Source organism: Apium graveolens, chromosome 2, assembly GCF_009905375.1.
Source record: "Apium graveolens cultivar Ventura chromosome 2, ASM990537v1, whole genome shotgun sequence".
NCBI classification, from domain to species: domain Eukaryota; kingdom Viridiplantae; phylum Streptophyta; class Magnoliopsida; order Apiales; family Apiaceae; genus Apium; species Apium graveolens.
Genome location: NC_133648.1, coordinates 307,326,050 through 307,352,264, shown reverse-complemented (window position 1 = coordinate 307,352,264; position 26,215 = coordinate 307,326,050). Strand labels below are relative to the sequence as shown.

The following is a 26,215-nucleotide window of genomic DNA, read 5'->3' as shown; positions in this document are numbered from 1 at the left end:
TGCATAACTGAGACATTCTAATACTCTAATTAGCTCTGAGAAATCTGGTGGCTTCTTATATAAGACCTCATATGGTGTACAACCATTTAAATGAGGTGAAGGAGTCCTGATAATAATATAGGCAGTCGTTAACAAACAATGTCCCCAAAAATTAAGAGGTAAAGCAGAATGGAATATTAATGAACATGCCATATTTAAGCAAAGTCCTGTGTTTTTGCTCAATTAATCCATTTTATTGAGGAGTGTACACACAGGAAGTATGATGTAGAATCCCTCAGACAACAAAGCTAGAATCCATAGCTTTATTCAGATATTCAGAGCCATTGTCTAAACAAACACATTGAATGGTGGTTTTAAACTAATTTTTAAAAAGAGGATGAAATCAGAGAATAGCTTGGGCACTTGAGCTTTTTCTGACATCAAATAAACCCATGTTGTCTTAGACTTATCATCAATAATTGTATGAAACATGGTACAAGTGTTGTGATTCTTGTGGGTCAATGTGAACCAACTCAAAAATAGCTTTTACTTGAGACTGGATAGAAGGAAAGGTAAGCCTAGTCTGCTTAGCTAGAGTATAACTATCACACAAAGTAATAGCATGAGAGAGGCCGACAACTGATAACAATTTAAATATGGGGGAAGGCACATGTCCAAGCCTATAATGCCATAGCAGAGTTTTATTTACTGTATTAGCACATGCCATAGTAGACAATATTGAATTAGCACTATATAAGCCAAGCTGAGTTTGACTGAGAAGATACAAGCCATTAGTTGCTTTTCCGATCTCAAGTGCACCTCTCCATTTAGAAGCTTGAAGGGAGCAGTACTGAGAAGTGAAAGTAGCCACACACTTGCTATCAGTGAAAAGTCTGGAAATGGATAGAAGATTGTAGAGAACCATTGGCACATATAACATATTGTGTAGATGAATATCTGAACTAAGGATAACACTTCATATATGAGTAACTGCAACAAAGGCCCCATTAGGTAACTGTAAAGTGGAAAATAAATGGTGTAATGTTATGCAAAAATATTAGACATGGTGTGTTATGATCAATAGCACCTGTGTCTACAATCCAAATATCTGATGTGTATGACAAATCAGGGTGTACATTGTTTGCAAACTACATGCTAGTACCAGCAAATTGATTAGAATGCGTTGTAGAATACCAATTATTAGCCTGCAAATGAACTGAGGGAGAAGCCTGTGATGAGGTAGTAGTCGTTGACTTCTGAAGTAGCTAGATTATTTGTTTGCACTGACTATCAGAGAGATTAATAGAATCAGTTATGGCAGCACATGTAGACTGAAAATCATCACAATCAGGTAAAACCTTGTTGAGATTAAATATGAACTACACACCTGAGCTGCTGTTGATGGAGGTTTCACAGTCCCCAAATTGAATCGAGGTTTAGGCTTAGGTTTTCCATATAACGTGTGCCAAGATGGAAAATCATGTATACAATAACACTTATCCTTAATATGTCTTCTCATATGACAAAATCCACATATTGTTTGATCTCTATTATCCTGAGGAATTCTTCTTGCACCTTTTCCAACTTGAAAACATGTATTACTATTCTTAACAGCCATGTCAACAGAATCATGTGAAATATGTGAAGATAAAGCTAGACGACAACAGTTTCATCATCAATATTTACCTCTAATTCAAGTATACTACTCATTTAAGCCCATTAAAAATTGAACTAACTGAATGTCCAGATCATATAGATCAAGTTTGACATTAACTGAACACGTACACAGTGTACAAGTGCAGCGAGGTTTCGTAATCATACAATTCAATTCATCATGGACAACTCAAAATTTCAAAAAGTAACTTGCAGTAGACATTGTTCCTCGAGTTAAATGAGAAATTTCTAATCTAATTTGAAACAATTTAGGTACGTTACTTTGAGAGTATCGAACCTCGAGATCTTTCCAGATATCAAGTGCAATTTTCATATACACAATACTGTTACGAATATCAATTTAAACTGAGTTTATAATCCAGGAGGTTACCATATTGTTGCACCATGTCCAATGAAGTAGATGTATAGAGTTTGCAGCTGGTTTAAAATACGTTTCATTCACAAAACTGAGCTACAACTTCGATGATAGAGCAATCTCCATGGATTTGTACCACTGATTATAATTGTTCTCACTGAGAATCATTGATATGATTTGCATCCCTGGATTATCACTAGGATGTAACTAATATGGATAAATCACATCCAAGCTCATAGATGAAAGGCATATGTCATAGCCTACTCGTTTATTCGAGTATTTAACTCAACTCAAATAAGAATGTAATAAGTAAATAGTGGATCAAGCATCAGAGAGATCTCACAAAGTAACATATGTCAAAGAATAAAGAAACATTGTTCATCTGCAGACTTGAAGATTCACTGGAAGAAGTTCAAGAATTTGATCATGCCTCAGTGATATAAATCAAGATCGTGGATTTAATCAAGTGACAGAGATCTCGTCAAGGTATCATTTATTACAAGGATTCAATCAGAACAACAAAGTCAAGACATGAAGAAACGTCACGAAAGTTAGTCACTCATGAACCAGACAGTACATCGAGTGTCAGCATTGAAGTGACGGAATTGATTCATAAGTCTCAGAGACTTTCAGAAGATTGTCAGAAGAATGGATGCTGCTCAGGGATAGTATTAATTCTCTATTAATTAATTAAGTCATATAATCTAATTAAGAGAATAAATTATATCTGCAAGGATTAATTTATTGATTAATTGAATTAAATTGATTAATTAATTTAGAATTAATATTAAGGATTTTCAGAATGTTAATTGATTAAAATCTGTGATAATTCTAAAAAGACAACTGATTGTACTAGTATGACAATCGGTATGACAATTGATAGTCATACCGAATGTCTTGCTAATTCAGTTGATTGTATTGATAGAATTTTCAATTAGATTAAAATCAATTATGTATTCAGAAAAACAATTTCAATTGTACTACTATGACAATCGGTATGACAATCAATAGTCATACCGAAAGTCTTGCTAGTTCATTTTAATTGTCTTCCTAGCTCTAATAGATTGTCTCACCGAAAGTCCTTCAAGCTCAAATAGATTGTCACACCAGTTCAACAACTTCGGCTGTGATTGTTTAAAAGAAAGCAGAAGACAATATCAACATATAACTCAGCAAAAACAGAGCAGCACATACAGAACAAGAAAACACAGCAGAAAACAAAAGAAAATATTTCATCATTCATCTGCTTATTCAAGATCAAATATTCTAGTTTGTTAATGTTAAATCCAAACCACTAGAATTACTTATCTTGTTCTTGTATATCAATCTAGCGGATTAAAATCCCTAGAACTTAATCTCAAATCGCTTTTAGCATTTGATCTTTTAATTACAAAAATAGAAAAAGTTCATGTCGAATTTATTCTAAATTTGTAATAATTGATTTGAGATTAAACCCTTGTAATCGATACCGTAGTTGTAACACCTTTCAAGTTTAATAAAAGTTTTATTTAACTTGAATTTTGTTTCACAATTTTATTCCGCATTTTATTCGACGAAACGGTATTGTTTGCATTCAACCCCCCCTTCTACAAACAAATTGGGACCTAACAATTGGTATCAGAGCCTTCTGATTAACGTACAAATCAAGATCCTAGACTTTTGTGTTTCTTTCACTTCTTGAATTTTTATTCACTCAAAAATTCATAATGACTACACAAAAAGTTGGAACCGTTAAAATTCCACTTTTCGATAAAGAAAATTATGTGATGTGGAAGAAGAAGATGCTACTGTTTTTACAGGTTGCTAATCCCAAATATTTGCAAGTGTTGAAGAAGGGTCCAAAAATTCCTATGGTTATTGAACCAGAGGTAATAGAGAATGATGTGGTGATCACCAAAGCAAGAACTTATGTGAAGGATCCTGAGGACTTCTCTCCTGCTGAAATAGAAGAAGCTTCCCTGGATGCTAGCCTTCAATTAATCTTAGTAGATTCCCTTAATCCCCTAATGAACAGACATGTGATGAATTGTAAAGATTCTAAACATATCTGGGAAACTATTGAGATTATTAATGAAGGCACAGAGGAAGTTAGGGAGAACAAACTAGAAATCCTAACCTCTGAGTATGAATACTTTAAATCTAATCCAGGAGAAGGAATCACTGAAGTGTTTGAGAGGTACAATGCATTGATCAACAACCTGAACATTAATGGTAAATACTATTCCATCAGGGAGGTCAATAAAAAGTTCCTTTTGACACTGCCAACTCATCTCGAACATAGAATCACTGCCATAAGAGAAGCAAGAGATCTGAGTGAGATTTCTTTGGAAAGGCTATATGGTGTGTTAAAGACTTATGAGTTGGAGCAGATTCAGCAGAAGGAAGTTTACGGGAAAGGAAGAGTGGTCAGCACGTCTACTGCTCTGGTAGCTGATGAACAACAACAACAACAACCACTATATCAACAACAATCTCAACAGTCAGATAGAATGGTACAGTCTTCCAAGGTTGAAGATAATGTGATAGTAGCAGAATTTGATTCACCTACTACAAATCAATCAGGAGATGATTATTATTCCTTGGAAGAACTGGAGCAATTGGAGGATGAGTCAATGGCCCTGATTGTCAAGAGATTCTCAAATGTCAGATTTAAAAGGAATCCCAAGTTCAAGTACAAGTCCAACTACAACAGATTCCAGAAAGGTGGATCTTCATCCTCTAACACCAGCAGTGGTGGGTATAAAACAGGGATGGTTGATCGAAGCACCATTCGATGCTTCAACTGTAATGAGTTGGGACACTTTGCCACAGAATGCAGGAAGCCAAAACAAGCAAGGAAGAACTCTTATGATTCTAATCAGAAGAGTAAATCTGAAAGGGCGTACCTGGCAAAGGGAAGAAGTTGGGATGATACTGACAGTGAAGACGAAGAAGTTGGGAATCTTGCTCTCATGGCTAGTGATGCAAGCACCTCATCGTCAAGAAAAGAGGTAAAACTTTCTGATGCTGAAATGGTTTATCATCTAAGAGGTAACTTAGATTGTGCTCGTCGTGATAATGAATTGTTAAATCAACAAATCAAAGACCTTGAGAAAGAGGTCAATGAATTAAGACTTGTGCACATTAATCAAGATAAACTTAAAGACCAAGTATCTTTCCTAGAGAATAGAGTTGACTGTTATAGACAACTCGAAACTATTCTCAAAGACAAGATCACCGGTCTTGAGGCTAAGGTTAAAGCTTACTTTAATTCTTGTTCGAAGTCCAAAGAGTTTTACAATAAGCAAGCTGTTAATCAAACACATGGAATAGGTTATGATTACAATGCTGCTATTGGAAAATTAGGCATAAACTCCCCTCCTCATGTATGTGCTAAAGGCAGGGAAGTACCACATGTGCTTAAGGGTGTTGATGAACCCCTCTATAAGGAATCTATTGCTGAACCATTTGATGAGACCTCTTTTATTATTCAAGAAGAAATCCGTGCTGAAGATAATGCTAATGGGAAAGCTGTCTCCAAGTCAAGTGTGTCAAAAGTTCCAGTCAAGGTTGTGAAGGCAACTGAGACTAACTCAGACACACATGAGTTGGATAACACAAATGCCATGTCTACCATGCATAAGTTGCCTATTGTTAATCCTTCTCATAAAGCATGTGGTGTTCCTGATTGTATGTCTTGTGCTTTTAATCTGTTGTTTGCTTATTTTAATGGTAAGCATGCTTCTAATGATAAGACTACTCCTCGTCAGCATGTGAATAATAGAAAGCATGATAGGTCTAAGACTGCTAGTCCTCCTAAAGCTAGAAAGGAGACATTTGTGCCTAAGCCTAAACATAAATCTGATAAGGCTGTTTTAAAGGTCAAATGTTCAGTCATTGAGAATGTTGAGAATAGTGAAATTAAGAATGTTGTTTTGCCTGATAAAGGCCAATTTTACAAGTATGCCGGACCCAGCCAAGCTTGGGTTCCGAAGAAGTTCTAATCCATTTGTATTGCAGGGCATTAAACAGGTACAACCGGTAGTGTGGATTCTTGACAGTGGATCGTCAAGACATATGACCGGAGATAGAGCCCTGCTATCAAATGTGGTTGAGAAAGCTGGCCCAGTGGTTACCTTTGGAGATAACAGCAAAGGTTTAACGGAGGGATATGGCTGTTTGCAAGCTGGAAATGTTATCATTGAAAATGTATATCTTGTGCAAGGACTTGAACACAATCTGCTTAGCATTAGTCAGTTCTGTGACAACGGCTACAATGTTTTATTCGACAAGCTGAAGTGTCAGATTCTGCACAAGAAAAGTGAAAAACCCTCCTTAATGGGAATACGGAAAGGAAATCTGTTCGTAGCTGACATGAACTCTGGAAGCAATCTTGAAGTCAATTGTTTCTATGCAAAAGCATCGTCAAATGAGAGTTGGCTATGGCACAAGAGACTTTCCCATCTCAATTTCAAGACAATGAATTCTCTTGTCAAAAGAGAATTGGTAAGAGGTCTGCCTCAGCTGGAATTCTCTCCAGAAGGACTATGTGAGGCTTGCCAGAAAGGAAAGTCAAAGAAAGCAAGTCACAAAGGCACTGACACATCTTCCATAACTGGTGTTCTGCAATTATTGCACATGGATTTATTTGGTCCAGTTAATATCCTTTCTATGTCAAAGAAGTGTTACTGTCTTGTGATAGTTGATGACTATTCCAAGTATACGTGGGTTTTATTTCTTCACTCTAAGGATGAAACACCACAAGTTGTGATTGATCATATCAAGATGATTGAGTTAGATTCTAACGTCCCTGTTAGAGCAATAAGGTCAGATAATGGAACAGAATTCAAGAATGCACTTCTAAATGGATTCTGTACAGACAAAGGGATTACCAGACAATTTTCAGCTCCTAGAACCCCTCAGCAAAATGGAGTGGTAGAAAGGAAGAATCGTACATTGATTGAAGCTGCAAGAACGATGTTAAATGAATCAGGTCTTCCAATGTACTTTTGGGCTGAAGCTGTCAATACTGCATGTTATACTCAGAATCGAACTCTAATCAACAAAGACTTCATGAAAACTCCTTATGAGATTTTGAATGAACAGAAACCTTCTATCAAATAATTTCATGTATTTGGTGCCAGATGCTTCGTGCTCAAGGATGGAGATGATCGTCGTGGTAAGTTCGAGGCAAAGGCATATGAGGGTATTTTTGTTGGATATGGAAGAAGATCATATAGAGTGTATATCATTGATCAACACAAAGTAAATGAAAGTGTCAATGTTACATTTGATGACACTAAACTCCCTAGTATCCAAACTGAAGATCCTTCTGAGAAACTGAAGTTTGATGATACGTCAGATTCAGAGTCAGAACATGGTCAAGAACCTGAGGTTGTTGCTGTTGAAGAACCTGTTAATCCTGATAATACTCAAGGTAATAGTGATGGAAACTCTGGAAACAATGGAGATACCACTGCTACTGACGTAGAATCTTCAAGTCAACATGGCAACAACTCAGGGGGAGATGCTGAAGGATCATCTAGTAGGACACAACATCACAATGAATTTCAAGGCGAATCATCAAGATCAAATCTTCCAAGACAGACTGTCTGGAATAAAGCTCACCCTTTTGAGTTGATTATTGGTGATCCAGATGTTGGAGTCAGAACTAGACGTGCTACTCAAAATGAGTGTCTGTTCTCAGGATTTCTTTCTGAGATGGAACCTAAGAAAATTAAAGAAGCACTAACTGATCCAGATTAGGTGATTGCTATGCAAGATGAACTCAATCAGTTTGAAAGTCAACAAGTCTGGAAACTGGTACCTAGACCTGTACACAAGAAAGCTGTTGGTACAAGGTGGGTATTCAGGAATAAACTAGATGAAGATGGTGTGGTTACAAGAAACAAGGCAAGACTGGTAGCTAAAGGGTATTCTCAAGCTGAAGGTATTGATTATGATGAAACCTATGCTCCAGTGGCTAGACTTGAGGCCATCAAGATATTTCTGGCATTCGCAGCATTTTCAAACTTTAAAGTTTATCAAATGGATGTCAAGAGCGCCTTTCTGAATGGAAAGCTGGATGAAGAGGTATATGTAGAGCAACCTCCTGGTTTTGAAGATCCAGATCATATGGATTTTGTCTTCTTTCTTTTCAAGGCTATCTATGGGCTAAAACAGTCACCAAGAAAATGGTATGACACTCTCTCTGAATTTCTTATTAAAAATAGCTTTATTAGAGGTGTCATAGACAAAACTCTCTTTTCTAAAAAACATAAGAATGATACTATATTAGTCCAAGTCTATGTGGATGATATAATATTTGGGTCTACTAATGATAATCTCTGTAAGAGATTTGCTAAGTTAATGCACAGCAAGTTTGAAATGAGCATGATGGGAGAGCTGAAGTTCTTTCTTGGATTACAAGTAAATCAAAGGTTAGATGGAACATTTATTTGTCAATCCAAGTATCTCAAGGAACTCCTCAAAAAATACAATCTAGAGGATTCTGCATCAGCAAGGACTCCATCAACTACAGCTGTCAAGCTTGGACCATGTGAAAACTCCATTAAAGTAGATGTCACAAGCTACAGAGGTATGATTGGCTCGTTACTCTATCTTACTGCAAGTAGACCAGATATTATGTATGCTACATGCCTATGTGCAAGGTTCCAAGCGGATCCTAGAGATATTCATCTCGTTGCTGTTAAACGAATCTTAAGATATCTTAAGGGAACACCAAATCTAGGTATTTGGTACCCTAAAGAATCTGGTTTTAATCTTGTCGGATATACAGATTCAGATTATGCAGGAAGTGTTGTTGATAGGAAAAGCACCTCAGGAAGTTGTCAATTCTTAGGAAGCAGGCTAGTCTCATGGTACAGCAAGAAACAGCAAACAGTTTCCAACTCAACGGCCGAGGCTGAATATATTGCTGCTGGAAGCTGCTGTGCTCAGATCTTGTGGATTAGGAACCAACTACGAGACTATGGCTCTGTATTGAACAAGATTCCTATTTTATGTGACAACACAAGTGCAATAGCCATCACCAACAACCCTGTGCAGCACTCGAGGACAAAGCACATTGACATCAGGTATCATTTTATTAGAGAGCACGTCATGAATGGTACTGTTGAACTATTTTTTGTTCCAACAGAAGAACAAATAGCAGATATTTTCACTAAACCACTTGACGAATCCACATTTACCAGATTAGTTGGTAAATTGGGCATGTTAAATAGTTTTTGTGATTAATTTAATTAATATCTGGAATCTGTTCTTGAATGAATTTACAAATGAATTTTTCATAAATGAAAAATTCATTTGCAACTTTATTTTATCATTTTATCATATTTCTTGCTTATTTCTATGTAATATATATTATCTTATCTATGTTATTTACTCTACTTGTTAATTTAAAATATCTCAGAATATTTTATTTCCTCTAAAAATATTTTTCTATGAATTTTATTTGCTAAAATTAAACAGAAATCTATTTTTGGAATAAAAATAATTAATTCTGAAATATTGTCTTTATTTTCTGTAAAAATTTTAAGTATTTATTTCAGTTTTACTATTTTGTAATAAAGTTTCAGTACATTAATAGTTGTCTGTACATATTCATTTTGTTTTTCTACTGCAAAGACAATCGGCAAGACAATTAAAATTGTCTTGCTGAAAATCATTTCAGTAAACATATAAATATAAATCTGTTAATGCTTATTTTATCTTATTCTAGAAAGACAATCGGCAAGACAATTGAAATTGTCTTGCTGAAAGTCATTTTAGTAATAATGATTGCTTATTTTAAAATCAGATTAATTTTATAACTGGCAAGACAATCGGTATGACTATTGATTGTCATGCCAGTAATAAAATTAATATCAGAATTATATTGTTTTATTTTGTACTGGTATGACAATCGGTATGACTATCAGATTGTCATACCAGTTGTTTATTTTTATTTATTTCTTTTCCTTCTTTTGCCTGGTATGACAATCGGTATGACAATCCCGGATTGTCATACCAGCTGTTATATAAGGCTTTTGTTGTGTTATGTTAAATCATTTTCAACATAACAGTTCATTTTCAAGAATTTTGAACAGTTTTTCACTCTCTTTTTCTCTCTTCTCTCTCCTCGAACAAGAACCAAACCAAAAACCTGTTATTTCCTTGCTCGAGTTTTTACTCAGCAAACTTAATCATCACTTTAGTGATATATACATATAAGTATATACATAAAGAAGTGCTGTTGAATTTTCTGAAAAATAAAAGTTATTATAAAAAACGCAAAAATCAAATTAAAATCAGTTTGCCCCTTCAAATTCTATTTTAATTTTAATTTCTTATTTGTGTCTTTTGGTGTGTCAAAACTGTGTTAGTGATTTAAGAATTTTAATGAGATACATTTCTGTCTAAATTTTTCGATTATAATTAATTTAATTCGAATTATTAAATTAATTTAATTAATTCGAATTTTCTTAATATTATTCTTAAAATTCTGAAAAGCTTGTGTCTTATTATTATTTTATAAAAAAAAATGGCTCTCAATTTCCAAATTGTCGCGCATAATCAAGTTGGTTATTTCAATCCGGAAAAATGTGATGTTGAAAAATTTAAGCCTTGGATTAGATTTTTAAATGATCATTCGATTGTTAGCTCTGCTATTAAATCAAATGTGATTTTAAACGTCGATCTACTTAGACTGATTTGCACAACTTCTACTGTGGCCGATGATTCAAAATCTTTTTCATTCACCATCGCAAACACACAGTATGTAGTTGATGAAACAGTCGTCAATCGTGCGTTAAATTTTCCACTAGACAATTTCTGTAATTTACCCTCTGAAAATGATATCACAAATTTTTTCAATGCTATTCACTATCAGGGGGTGATCAATTTAACCAAACTTTCTAAATCAAATTTGGTGTCTGAATGGGATATATTCTTCGATACACTTTCCAAAGTGTTTGCCAACTGCACAAAATCTAATTTTTATAACATTACTTCCACCCTGCAGTATATTGGTCTTGCGATTGTTTTCAATCAAAGGATCAATTTTGGCAAACTACTTTTTCCCATTCTCTTGAGACGTCTAACTTCTGCTTTACGTGATCATTCTACAAATCGTAGGGTATCATGTTACTATGCTCATTTTCTTATGCTCATAGCAGATCATCTACTCACCCCTGAACACAAAGCACTTTTTGCTAACTCTGCTGTAACCGAACCCCCACCAGTTAGCAAAAAGATTTACACTCGCCAAGACACAACCTTCAAATTTATGCAAGTACCAGTACTTGTATCTGCTTTCATGGCCAATTATATTCCCTTGCCTATTTTTAATCTTCCCGGCCATGAACAGCAACCTCAACCTCCAGTGGTTCAAGCCACCCAGGCTCTTCCATTACAGGTAGTAACTCCTCACTCTCACTCTCACTCTCTTCCTACTTCTGTTAACAGACCCTCAGTGGTTGATAGGGCTGACCATGAAGTTGTAGAACCACAGCTTCAATCCCAGGTCATAGAGCCAAACACAGAGTCTCATTCTATCTCACCCTCTCCCCCACTGTCTAAAATGTTACCCAGAAGATTACTAGGAAGTAGTACAATGTCAAATATGAGTGAACCCTCAGCTCTGCCTCCTCCTAAGAAAAGAAAAACCTATTCTGAGGCATCTGAAAGCCCATCCTTGTCCTCCCAACAGGACATGGACTTTGAAATGGCCAATGAACAGTTACTAGAGGCATTCTCTCAACAGGATGCATCTATTGAAATTCGCCATCGGGCCATGGCATCTTGTACTGAGTCAAGCACAATTCCATTACTCACAATGGAACCATACACTTCCCCAGATAATACTCAGGACACCCAGCGAGGAGTGCACGTAGAGTCGGTTACAGTGCCTGCCATAGTTACGGCAGAAGAGCAGTCACATGCTTCAGAGGGAAAATCTGACTCTCCGCCATCTTTAATAGAGTCATTTTCTCCCCTCCCAGATCCAACAACTCTGGCTCCCTTATGGGATTCTCCACTCGCAGATTTATCTGGAGAAAGTGGAGGGCAACTCGGTCAATCTATCCCTGAAGCAATTCAGACATCTATTCCAAAAGATTTGATAGCATTGACTGAGGATCGGGACTCGCGAATTCCCATTGCACCACCACTGACCTCTCTTGAAGAGGCTAGGGTGATTTTTAATGCAGGTACAAAAGAACAGCAATTGGAAGACTCCTCACGAGCAATCATATTGAGAGAAACACATGCACGTGAGATGAGTGAACCAAATACGAGTGAACTTCAGGTGAGAGCACACACAGACACTGATAATGTCAACCTGTTAGCTCAGATTGCTGCCCTGAAAGAAGAACTTGCTAAAAGTCAAGCTGAAGCTCAAGCATTCAAAGCACAAGTGGTTGAACGGTCTTCTTCTTCCACCTCTGTCGACAATCAGCTTGCAATCATAAGGAATGACATCTCAGATTTAAAGACTACTGTAATACCAAAGCTCAATTCTATTCAGGACACTCCAAATTTATCAGCTGATGACATATCCAACTTCTGCTCCCTACATACAAGAATGACTTCTCTTGAAGACCTCGTTGAGATGAATCATTCACTGGACAACTCAAGATTTCTAAAGATAGAGACGGGCATGGAACATCTAAATGAAGGCATGAAGCACTTATATTACATGATCAAGAATTCTCATTGCCCTAATGAAGAACAAAGAGCTTATTTTGAAGGACCGTCTGGTGGAGGATCAGGCTCTGGAAGTGGTGGAGGTTTCAAAGGAAAGTCAGTAGAGGATCCCTCAACTAAGGGGGAGAAGAAAGGGAGTAGTTCCAAAGGGAAAGAAAAAGATACTTCTGCTGGAGATAAAGGAAAGGCTGATGATGCCTACTACAGTGGAGAACAGGATGACTTCGATATTTTTGACATTCCCACTGAACCAGTTCAGGAAGATAAAGATGGGTTATTTGAAGCTGAAGAAGAAAGTGATTTTGAAGATTGGGAAGAAGAAGATACAGTGGATCCTAGGTTTGAGAAAGAATTTCAGAAAGAGCAGTCAGAGATGCAAAGAAAAGAAGCTGAACTCAAGAAGGTCTCACAGATCATTGATAGGAGAAAAGACATACAAAGAACAGAAACTCTTCAAAAGCAACGTCTTCATGACATTAAAGCTCAAGAAAGGAGAAGAGATGTCAGACTGAAGATTGGTGGAAAGTGGGATGAAGCTAGGAGAGTACTCGATATGCCTCAGCTATGCACTAACAATGATAGGCAGTTCTTACATCTTCTTGACAAGCTGGAAATCTCAAATCCTAACAATGACATGTACATGAATGCTATCAAGACTGAAGTCTCAAGGATCACAGCTGCTTTTGATAGATCCCTAAATGAGATGAGCATTTTTGTATATTGTCAGAGTGAAGGATCATTCAAAGTGTCACTTCATCTATTTGAGAATCGTTCGTTGTCAGAGATTTGGGTTCTTTTAAACAAAGTGAAAAGAAGCTCAGAGTTGAATGAAGTTCTTCGGGAAAGGCTTAAAGAGTTTGCCAGCAGGGCTAGTCCTCAAGTGGTCAACAATCCTCATCAGGTGAGATTCTTTAAGTCTGATTGTCTTCAAATCTGTCAGCTAGATGTACAATCTCTTAAAGACTACTCAGCTAAGCATCTGGTCTGGATGGAACATCATTTGAGAACTGCTGGATATTCATCCATGTTGAAGACTCAAGCTGCTGACTTGATTCAAGCTTATTGTGAGAAGAATGTTAAAAGGTACAATCAACTCAAGAATAAGTTGAAGACGGTTGGAGTTCAACCAGTCAGACCTGCAAGCTTCACTTCAGAAAAGGATAGTGTTTTTGACAAGGAATTGCTTCAAGATTTAGAAGAAGGTGAAGTCAGAAGAGAAGACAACTAAAGTCAATTAGCTCAAAACTCAATGTAATATGATTAGAGCGTTATGAATCAAGATAGTCTAATGTAGTTATATGTTCAGGCTAGAGGAACATCTATCTTGTATTCACTTGTAAATTTCATTTGGAATCTGGAAAATGTTAAATATAATCCAGAACTTTTCTGCTATTTACTTTACATTACTGTTTATATCTTTTTCTTATTTGTTAGTTGAGTTATCCTCTAGGTATTTGTTGTTATTGTCTAACAAGCAAATAGGGGGAGATTGAAAGGCATATGTCATAGCCTACTCGTTTATTCGAGTATTTAACTCAACTCAAATAAGAATGTAATAAGTAAATAGTGGATCAAGCATCAGAGAGATCTCACAAAGTAACATCTGTCAAAGAATAAAGAAACATTGTTCATCTGCAGACTTGAAGATTCACTGGAAGAAGTTCAAGAATTTGATCATGCCTCAGTGATATAAATCAAGATCGTGGATTTAATCAAGTGACAGAGATCTCGTCAAGGTATCATTTATTACAAGGATTCAATCAGAACAACAAAGTCAAGACATGAAGAAACGTCACGAAAGTTAGTCACTCATGAACCAGACAGTACATCGAGTGTCAGCATTGAAGTGACGGAATTGATTCATAAGTCTCAGAGACTTTCAGAAGATTGTCAGAAGAATGGATGCTGCTCAGGGATAGTATTAATTCTCTATTAATTAATTAAGTCATATAATCTAATTAAGAGAATAAATTATATCTGCAAGGATTAATTTATTGATTAATTGAATTAAATTGATTAATTAATTTAGAATTAATATTAAGGATTTTCAGAATGTTAATTGATTAAAATCTGTGATAATTCTAAAAAGACAACTGATTGTACTAGTATGACAATCGGTATGACAATTGATAGTCATACCGAATGTCTTGCTAATTCAGTTGATTGTATTGATAGAATTTTCAATTAGATTAAAATCAATTATGTATTCAGAAAAACAATTTCAATTGTACTACTATGACAATCGGTATGACAATCAATAGTCATACCGAAAGTCTTGCTAGTTCATTTTAATTGTCTTCCTAGCTCTAATAGATTGTCTCACCGAAAGTCCTTCAAGCTCAAATAGATTGTCACACCAGTTCAACAACTTCGGCTGTGATTGTTTAAAAGAAAGCAGAAGACAATATCAACATATAACTCAGCAAAAACAGAGCAGCACATACAGAACAAGAAAACACAGCAGAAAACAAAAGAAAATATTTCATCATTCATCTGCTTATTCAAGATCAAATATTCTAGTTTGTTAATGTTAAATCCAAACCACTAGAATTACTTATCTTGTTCTTGTATATCAATCTAGCGGATTAAAATCCCTAGAACTTAATCTCAAATCGCTTTTAGCATTTGATCTTTTAATTACAAAAATAGAAAAAGTTCATGTCGAATTTATTCTAAATTTGTAATAATTGATTTGAGATTAAACCCTTGTAATCGATACCGTAGTTGTAACACCTTTCAAGTTTAATAAAATTTTTATTTAACTTGAATTTTGTTTCACAATTTTATTCCGCATTTTATTCGACGAAACGGTATTGTTTGCATTCAACCCCCCCTTCTACAAACAAATTGGGACCTAACAATAGATGAAGCGTATGTAGTTGATACAGTTACAGCAAGAGAATAAGAGGCAGAGGTCATTATGCAGAAGCAAATTGATAGATTCCACGAAGAGATAGATATTTTGAGTAAATCAAAGCACAATGGGCAGTTGCAGATGATGTGTTTGATGAAATATCAATTAGACTTGAATTGAAATAAGATGAAACAAATGTTGATTATTATTTGTTGAAATATCAATCAAATCCCTATTAACAGATGAAGCATTGGGCATAAAACTCTGGTACTATGATAGAAGATGAAGATGAATATAAATGATGAATCTAACCTGTAGAGAAAGCTGACAGTGTATATTAGAGAAAATGAAATAATGTTTGTTACTACTTGTGCCACAAATATCACATCATTATATAGTATGATACACATTATTTTATCTAAACTTAAACTAACTTGCTGAGTTGGTGATGTGGCTCTATATCTTTACAAAACCTGTGTGCATGTCCATTTTTTCGCGTCTCCGGAGCACGGATGTTTAAACTAGATTTGCGTTAAATTTGGGTGCATCCATGGTTGACGATTTCGAGGTGTTATGATATAATTTTTTTAGAACGTTAATATTGGTTTTTTGAAATGTAAAGTGATTTATCATGTTATTTTGTTTAAAGGCAACATAACTATTCACACCTAAGTTGTTGTTGCATGTAAGATCATAAAAGAGGGAATCAGTATTATCCGATGAAGTTATGGTAGATTGATCTGAAATTTAAAAAAAAAATGAGGTTGAAAAACTGAAATTTTCTATAAACGCAAAATCGTCGAGAAAAGGATGTTGTCTTATCATGTTTAAAGCTAAATCTTCATCTCCTTTACCTGCTGAATGGAATGGCGAATGAATGTAATGAAAATTACAAATAAAATATATGAAGAAAGAAAGTATGTGCGAGAGTACAGTGAATGAAAATGAGTGAGTAAAAATTATCTATGATGAAATGAAAAATGACGAGAAAGGAGAATGAATCATTTTTTCCAAAATACATGTATTTGAAGTTTAGTTTAAATTATTTAAAAAGGGAATGAGGGAAAGAATGATAATTATAAACACTTTATCTAATTTTTTCAAAAACTGATGAGAAAAGAGGGGGGAATATGTCACATTGTACTTTGAAGAATTTTGTACACGGGTTGAGCGAAAAGAAGTGAGCTGGGGAGAATATATAGAGATAGCCGTGCAACAAAAAGCTACCTTCGTGTCTATATTTGATTGATAACGCTGTTGGCTTGGCTATAATGGAATAATTTGAACCAAATAGATGTTACATAAACAGCTAGAACTTTATTTTCACGACCTAAAAGGGTTTTACTTTTTGTTCTGGTACGCGGCTTATCTCCAAAATTTGAGTGGGAAAAGTAGATAATTCAGTTTTACTTAATTTGGGATATTCAGGGCATATGCTTGGCTCTAGTAAAATTTATTAATGAATATTTGTTGATTTAAGTTGAATATATAATTTTTAAGTTAATAAGTCGAATTTATAACTTATAAATTAATAAATTAAATGTGAGTAATGATATATTTTTTCTCAACTTATTTTAATTTTTAACTTTTAATTAATTTTAGTTTTAAAATATATGTTTTAAAATATTTTTATAATTTAAAATTCACAAATTAAGATAATTATATTTAAAAATTTATTTATTTAAATTCATTAAAAAATATTCAAACACTAATAAAATTTATAAGCATTAATCAAATTATCACTTAAAAAATTTCTATTCATTGCAATTTTGTAAGTCATGTATTATTCATTTTAAAAAATTTCTAAGTGACGCTTATTTTATAATGTCACACTTGACAGTTTGATTACTTTGCTCAAGTTCAACGTTCTTGAATAAACATATAAAGACGAGCAGAAAGTCAAGAGAGTGGAATGGGGGAGGAAGTTGGTGCGTGCAAACAAAGTCATCAATGGGTGGTCTCAAATATCACTTTTTGGTAAAATGACCATTAATATTATTTATGAAAAGATAACTTCAAATATCACTTCAAAATATGGTCTTGGATCCATTTTTATATGAACTCGTGTTTTTACAACAAAAACAAGAATTAAAATCATGTTTTAGATGTTAAAAAAAAAAAATAAAACGGCAGACGTTATTTTTTGATAACAAAACAGAACCCCATCTTCTGTTTTGAAGTGATATTTAGGACCACATTTTTCAAAAATAATATTAAGGCTCATTCAATATAGACATTCACGGCCTTTATTCAATATAAGTTTTGTCGTTTAAGTTGTGTGTTTGTTAATTTGGACCTGGTATTTTGTTGTTACTGCTTATAGTAATAACAGTTTTTCTCTCATATTTTTTGGAAAAAAAAACGTTTTGCAGAAAGAACCTTATCGGAATTATAAATTTTTTAATTTTTTTATGTTCATACATATATATTAAAAATATTGTTAAACAGTTATCTAATTTTTATAGCACTTTTTATTTGCACTTCCAACCATATTTCAATTTTTAACAATAATTTCTAACATAAATATGATGTTTTCATTGTAAACTTGAATTAAATTCCTGTTTGATAACTAATTTTTTGTTCTTCTTGATGTTAGCTAATTAAACACATAATTAGATTGTCACAAATTGCTCCTAATAATCCTATAAATTATTCCATCATATAAAGAACCATTTATATATATTTCTTGCTACTTTCTTTACTCTCACTAACCCATAATGGAAATTTATGCCTAATTTTAAAAAGGTATAAAATAAGTCAAAAATAACTAAAATAGTTTTAGTTTCACATAATTTCAAAATTTTGAAAAGAATGAAAATAAATGGTAATTAATATAAATTGATGTATCTTAATTTTAAAATATTCACTCTGAAAATATATAAAAAAAATCTTATTATCAGGTATTTTTTTCATTTTAAAAAATTGGATGTCCATAAAGAAAAGTTTTCGAATTTTTATAGCCAAGTGCGGAGCGGGTAACTGCTATAAGGGCTTAATTCATCTTCTAACTGGCCTATTATGCAACTAGACAAAGTAAATACCAATAAATTCATTTTAAAAAATTGGATGTCCATAAAGAAAAGTTTTCAAATTTTTATAGCCAAGTGCGGAGCGGGTAACTGCTGTAAGGGCTTAATTCATGCCTATTATGCAAATAGACAAAGTAAATACCAATAAATTCAACGTATAGTTAGTAGTTACTATCACATTTTATGCAGTTGAAGTAATGTGAATGAAATTGGGAGTACAAAATTTCTGATTTTTTTTTTGAAACTGATTGTCCACGTGTGAATTCGAGACCACAATACCACATACAACTAATTAGCTGGTTCACAAGTATTTAGTTATTGTCCTGTAGTTTAATTAAAGCAATAAGATCTGGATCCTAGTAGTGATCAATTGCCATACATTCTCTTGTGTATCATAAAAAATATCTTAGATTGATATTTGATTTCAACAAATTAGTCTTTAAAGTCAAGATATGTCGATATTAAAACATTAAATCCAGCAAAATGGCTGCACGAAAGATAACTACTGAGGACTATTACTATAGTTAAGGATTACTATAGTTAAGGATGTGACCGTCAAACTTTGTTAGTTCATTTCTCCTGGACATGAAATTTGTTACAACTTGCAACTCTTTCTTATTAAATATAGAGATTATTATAGAGATATTTGAATCATCAACTTGCAAAATTCGCTTTCATAACAACTTGGCTGCGCTTTAACACATTGTGCCCCTCTTGGTCCCCTCTGCGTGTATCACTTATTTACTATATCTCGTCCCAATTTCTGTCGGGTCCGCCCAACCAAGCCGACGTCGGGTTTGCTAGGCAAAATATATATTTACTCCCATCATTTTATTTTGATACTCCACTTTTATAAATTTCACACATGAGAAATAAATATAATAATATAATGTCTTTTTTCTCATTTTTACACAATATAACTTAATTTTTATATGTTATATTAATTACGCATACTTTAAGAGATAAATAAGTGTGTGACACACAAATCATTAAATAATGTGCATTTTAAATTATTAGACAATAATATATATGAGTAGAGTCTTGTGACTTAATTTAGTAAATATTAAAATTATAAAATTTGTATGAAATATAAAACATGATAAATAATGTGAAAATTTACTTTTTACAAAGTGCATCTGATAGAGATAAATAAGTCCTGATTTTATGATTAATGGGCTGCTAGGCCCAATAAGAAGATGTATGATATTCAGACCAGAAAGGTTAAGCCTGACGGATCAGATCAGGCCTGGTGGAATAAAAAAGGCCCGAAAGCCCTGATTATTAATTAATTTCGTAATTAATTAATAAGGGAAAAATCAGCTATTGAGAAGAGTCCCGATAAGGATATAAATCCTTATAGATTAGCCTCAAGGGGACCTAAAAGGATAAGGAATCAGCTTCCTACTTCCTAGGACTCCTAAGTCTATTCTAATTATGAGACTTGCCCACCAGGTCTCCTATACCAAGTCCAATTCAAGGACTCCCAACATCTATATAAGGGGTCTCACCCCACAAATCAGAACTACGTTTTTTGGCTTGATTCTCTAATTCACAGAGATACGTAGGCATCTCGTAAAGGCAGATCGAGCCACGAAGCACGAGAGCAGCCATTAAAGGCCTTGAGCTCCCGAATCTTAGTAATAAATACAGCAAATAATAACCTTAGTTTTTTATCCATAACATTTGGCGCCGTCTGTGGGAAGAACGCAACAACAACCATGGCGAGAACACGGAGAACAATTGGAGCTCTAGAGGAAGGAACACCATCAGAGACAACCCAGGTGATTTCATCAACCGTGGAGGTTCCTCCCCATTCAACTTATGCATCTACTCAGGGGGAAGCCCAGACAGGGGCAACTCAACCTCAGCCACAAGGGACAACTCCCCCGACTATTCAAGGTACGAATCCTCAAGTTCAACAGGTACATATACCTGTGAATTCTCGACCCGTCGGGTATGAATATTCAACTGTTGTTACTACTAACCCCCCTTATGGGATGCCCCTTCGCCCTGAGGTTGGAGGAAGCGGATATGCTGGGCGAGGCGAAGCACGAGGGCAGTCACCCCCCTATATACGAGGTTTGGGTCCTATTCCTGAGGATCGGGAATTTTCTGGTCCTTATACTGAGAGAGACTCCGAATCTTCGGATGATGAAGTGGCCCCGAGAAGGAGGCGTCCTGGAAAAGAGCCAATGACCGATGGAAGGCAACGCCCCCAAAGCACCCCAGGGGCGAATCCCCAAGAAGTGCAGGAAAGGATCAGGGCTCATGAGGCTGAAATCCAAAGGCTGAGGCGTGATTTGGAGGCTCACCAGGCCACCAGATACCTCCTAGGGGGAGAAATCCTCCTCCTGTCATAGACCTGGATGGTCCGGTAAGAAGAAGGGTTGTTATCCCAAGAACTGATCCAAGCAATCTCCTTCCCCTTGGAGATCCTGATGATCCAACTCCACCCTTCACAGAAGATATAATGAATGCCCATATCTCAAGGAAATTCAAGATGCCCACTATCAAAGCCTATGATGGCACGGGAGACCCCGCTAATCATGTTAGGACATTCTCTAATGCACTGCTGCTGCAACCCGTGAATGATGCTATAAAGTGTCGGGCTTTCCCTCAAACCCTGTCGGGTATGGCTCAAAGATGGTACAGTCACCTGCCCCCAAATTCTATTGGATCATTCAGAGAATTAAGTCAGGCTTTTATTAAGCAATTCATCAGTGGAAGAGTCCATGAGAAAGTTCGGCATCTCTTATGAGTCTTGTGCAGGGAGCTAAGGAATCCTTGAGAGATTACCTGAATCGTTTTACAAAGGAGGCTTTAAAAGTCCCAGACCTTGATGATAAGGTAGCCATGATAGCACTGCAACAAGGAACCAGGGATGAGTTTTTCAAGATGTCCTTGGCCAAACGTCCCCCTGAAAACATGTTGCAACTCCAAGAGAGGGCAGGGAAGTATATCAAGGTTGAAGAAAGCATGAGGAAGACCGTAGTAAGTAATGAGCCCACTGGAGGCAAGAAACGAAAAACTGATCTGGAGTATATCGCCAAGGACAAATATCCTAGAACCGAACAAAACCCTGATTCAACCCCCAAGAAGGGAGGACCTGGGCAAAAGTTCACTGAATACGCTAAGCTGAATGCTCCCAGAAGTCAGATTTTGATGGAGATTGAGAAAGACAGAGATATTCGCTGGCCTAAGCCCTTGAAGGCTGATCCCTCCAAGCTAGATAAGGGCAAGTATTGCAGGTTTCATAAAGATGTTGGCCATGACACCGATGAGTGTAGGCAATTGAAAGATGAAATTGAGTTTTTGATTCGGAAAGGAAGATTGAACAAGTATACTGGAGATGGAGGGGACAGAAACAATAATGGAAGGAAGAACTTTGAAGATCGTAGGAGGGACCAAGACGATCAGGGGCGGAATCCCCAACCTAGAGGGCCGGTTATAAATGCAATTTTTGGAGGACCGCGACGCCCTCGAGGGCCAGTGATAAACACGATCTTTGGAGGTCCAACTGCTGCTGGATTGTCCAAAAATTCCAGAAAGGCATATACTAGGGAGGTTATGCATATTGTTGGAGAAGCCCCGAAGAGGGCCAGGACAGAAGTAACATTGGCTTTTGATGATTCCGACCTAGAGGGTGTGAAGTTTCCCCATGACGACCCGCTGGTCATAACACCGATAATAGGAAATAGCCCGGTTAAGAGGGTCCTTGTGGATAATGGTGCTTCTATGGATATCTTGCTCCACGACACCTTTCTAAGGATGGGGTATAACGACTCCCAGTTGACACCAACCGACATGCTGATATATGGATTTGCTGGAGTAGAATGTCCTGTGGAAGGGATAATCAAATTGCCAACCACCATAGGTACGGAGCCAAGGCAAGCAACGCAGATGCTGGATTTCGTGGTGGTAAAGGCTAGTTCAACTTATAATGCTATCATGGGGAGAACAGGGATACATGCCTTCAAGGCAGTCCCCTCTTCCTACCATTCAGTCATGAAGTTTCCCACCCGAAACGGGATTGGAGAAGAGAGAGGAGATCAAAAAATGGCTAGAAGCTGTTATGTGGCCTCTTTGAGGGCAGATGGAGTCGGGGGGCAGGTTCTTCCTATTGAAGATATGGATGTTCGAGAAAATGATGAGAATGAGGAAGGCCAGCAGAAGAATTGGTTTCGGTTCCTTTAGACCCCAAGAATCCTGAGAGGATGACTTTCATTGGAGCCACATTAGAGGAGCCCCTTAGAGGGAAGTTAGTGAAATTTTTGCAAGAAAATAGTGATGTGTTTGCATGGTCAGCAGCTGATATGCCAGGCATAGACCCGGAGTTAATTACTCACAAGCTAAACGTGGATCCAAGCCGGAAGACAGTGAAACAAAAGAAAAGAAATTTTGCCCCGGAAAGACAAGAGGCTATAAAACAGGAAGTAGAAAAGCTCTTAGAGGCTGGTTTCATTGAGGAGATTCAATTTCCAGAGTGGTTAGCAAACCCTGTAATGGTGAAGAAGGCTAATGGAAAGTGGAGGATGTGTATAGACTTCACTGATCTGAATGATGCATGCCCCAAAGATTGTTTTCCGCTGCCTAGAATTGATACTTTGATTGATGCCACTGCTGGACATGAGATGCTGAGTTTCATGGATGGATTTAGCGGATACAGCCAGATCAAAATGCATAAGGATGACATTCCAAAGGTATCATTTATCACTGACTTTGGTGTTTATTGTTATCTTGTTATGGCGTTTGGTCTCAAGAATGCAGGAGCCACCTATCAAAGGTTGGTGAATAGAATTTTTAAGGATCTTATTGGTAAGACTATGGAAGTTTATGTTGATGACATGTTAGTCAAGAGTCTAGTAAAGACTGATCATATAGCCCATTTAAGGGAAGCTTTTGAGGTCCTGAGGTACCACAAGATGATGTTACTTTCATTGAAGCCAAGCCCTTGGCCAAAATCAAACTAAGCAGGTTGCACAATTCCTGTGGGAAAACATTATGTGCCGATATGGAATTCCCCGTATCCTCATCACTGACAATGGAACACAATTCAACAACGAGGAATTCAAGAAGTATTGTGAAGAAAATGAAATTGAGTTACGGTTCACCTCTGTGGCTCACCCACAAGCTAATGGGCAAGCAGAAGTAGCAAATCGAATAATCCTGGATGGATTAAAGAAAAGGATCGAGAAGTCAAGAAATAATTGGGTGGATGAGATACTTCCCATATTATGGGCCTATAGGACTACCTGTAGAGTTACGACAGGAGCAACTCCCTTCATGTTGGCATATGGGGCAGAAGCAGTAGTTCCAGTAGAGATATCACATTCCTCTCCAAGGATTCAGACTTTCAATGCAGAAGAAAATGAGGAAGGGCAGAGGTTAGCCCTGGATCTGATCGATGAAGTGCGAGATACGGCACATGCAAAGATAGTAGAATATCAGAAAAAGGCTTCATTCTACTACAACCTAAGGGTTAAAGAAAGGTTTTTTAAACAAGGCGATCTAGTCTTGAGAAAAATAGAGGCTTCTGGTGTCGGACAGAAAGGAAAGCTAGCCCCAAATTGGGAAGGGCCTTACAGAGTCAAGAGCGTTCAGGGTAGAGGAACCTACAAGCTGGAAACTATGGATGGTTTTGAAGTCCCGAGGACCTGGCACGCACAAAACCTGAAGGTTTACTACGTGTAAGATAGGCGAAGTACGATTCTCACTTGTCATTATGACAAGTAGGTTTAAAAGCACCTGGAAGCTTTGCTTGCGTAGGATTTTATATTCCAGTAGAATTTACTTTGTCTAGTTATTATTAATTAGGGTCGAACCCATGCTATGTAAGGTTTTGAAAAACCAGACTTCATATTAAAGAGTTTGAAATTATTTCAATCAAAGGATGTTTAAGATTCAAATGCATATTAAGATTGTAAAGTCAAAACAGAAAGAGGCAAGAAAAGCAACATATAGAATATAAGCCCCGAAGGGTAATAAGTTCTGAATACGATTAAGTCAATACATTGAAAGCCACAATGTGCCAAACAAGAAAAACAAAATACTCAAAGATCCTTGAAGAAGTCATCATCGATGTTTCCTTCATCGGCAGCAGAAGAAGGAACTGGAACAGGATCAGCACCTCGAGGAGAAACAGCTTCGGCCTCAGCAGAAGAAGCAAGAATAGGAGAAAGAGGGATATCATCAAGAAGAGGCTCTTTCCCAGGAATATCAGGGACTGGATAGGCAGTGAGAGTCACCTCCGGAATCTTCTTCCCAATCTCCTCTACTATCTGCTCCCAACAGCTAGAAAAGGTCTCCGGGGAGTTAGCATCGTACTCAGCATTTAGGACATCCTGAAAGTCCTGAGATGCCTTATACTCAGCTATCACCTCAGCTCGGGCCCTTTGAGCATCCAGCTCCAGCTTACGAACTTTCTCCTTCTCAGTCCGCCAGCTCCTTCTCTACCTCACGGAAACGAGTGAAGTTGGCCTCGGAAGCCTTGAGGTACCTATCCCTGTCCCTCTCAGCAATAGTTAGGCTGGTCCTCACATCCTTCAAATTGTGAAGGGCAGCCTGGAGATAGGTATTCATCTGCATGAACATATCAAAGTACAGTAAGTAATAAAAAAAACAGTTAAAAAAGGAAGAGGCTTACAGAAGCCACGGCCTGAGCACCCAGACGCTCAATCTGTAGGTCATCAGAAGACTCTACGATCTCAGCCCTGTCACGAGGCGTGATCACACTCTGAGACCAAACGGCGGCAGCCTCGGAACTCCCTACCACCGTGTCCCTCCTCTGAAGACCCCAAGTGACGGTGAAGGGAGATGTATCTTCATCAAGGCTAGGAGGCCTCTGGGATAAAAAGGTAGAGACGGCCTCCTGAACCGTGACTGAAGGGCCGTCACCAATCCTAACCCGCTTGTCGCGGTGGGTCTCAACAGCAGAGCCCTTGGCGGCACGGGCCTCCCGCTTCTTGAAGATCGTGTCCAAAGCGGCCCTAGCTGCAGGCAAATACGAGCACGCAAGAAAAAGGACAAATAGAGAATGGAGGAAATGGAACAAAAAGGGGAAAGAAATACCCTCGGGACCAAGGTCACTTAGACCTAAACCTTGCAAATTACCCTCTGAAAGGATGAGAGCGCAATGGTGCAAGTTATCAGCAGTAATGGCCTTGATGGCCGCATCCTCATCTATCCCCAATTTTAGGTCTCTTAAAGACCCGTCTATACTTTTTGAGAAGTTGGGCCTGAAAAAATGGTCCCAACCCTCCTCGGAATCCAGAAATATATAAAACCACTCACTCTTCCATGTTGGATACGAGTCGGGATTGGTGCCAGAAATAAAGCAGGACCGAGCCAAGGATCTATGAACTATTTTGACCCATCCTTGGTCCTCAGAAGCATTTACAAATTTAAATAAATAACGAAAGACACAAACATTTGGCTCAAAACCGTGTTTACGAGATTGGGCCATATAACAGTGAATAAAACGCCAAGAGTTGGGTCGGACAGACTCGGGCCTCATCCAAAAGGCGAAAAACAAAAGGATGAGGAGGTAGGCGAAAACCAGCATAGAAGGTTTCCTTATAGACCCGAATGGCCCCAGGTTTTGGGTAGCAGGCCCTATCATTTGGGCCTGGAGCCTCGGCCCTA

The 26,215-nt window shown here is 36.9% G+C and overlaps 1 long non-coding RNA gene across 2 annotated transcripts; it reads right to left on the bottom strand.

Annotated features, from left to right (window-relative positions):
- Positions 1-503: 503 nt before the first annotated feature.
- Positions 504-2,246, bottom strand: LOC141708678 (uncharacterized). 2 transcript variants are annotated; one of them, XR_012569591.1, is made up of 2 exons: positions 2,024-2,246; positions 504-1,563 (listed from the first exon to the last, which is right to left on the bottom strand). It is a non-coding gene; the product is annotated as an uncharacterized LOC141708678 (long non-coding RNA). The 2 variants fall into 2 exon arrangements; XR_012569592.1 differs by having other exon boundaries at positions 504-1,554.
- Between the last annotated feature and the right edge of the window lie 23,969 nt (positions 2,247-26,215).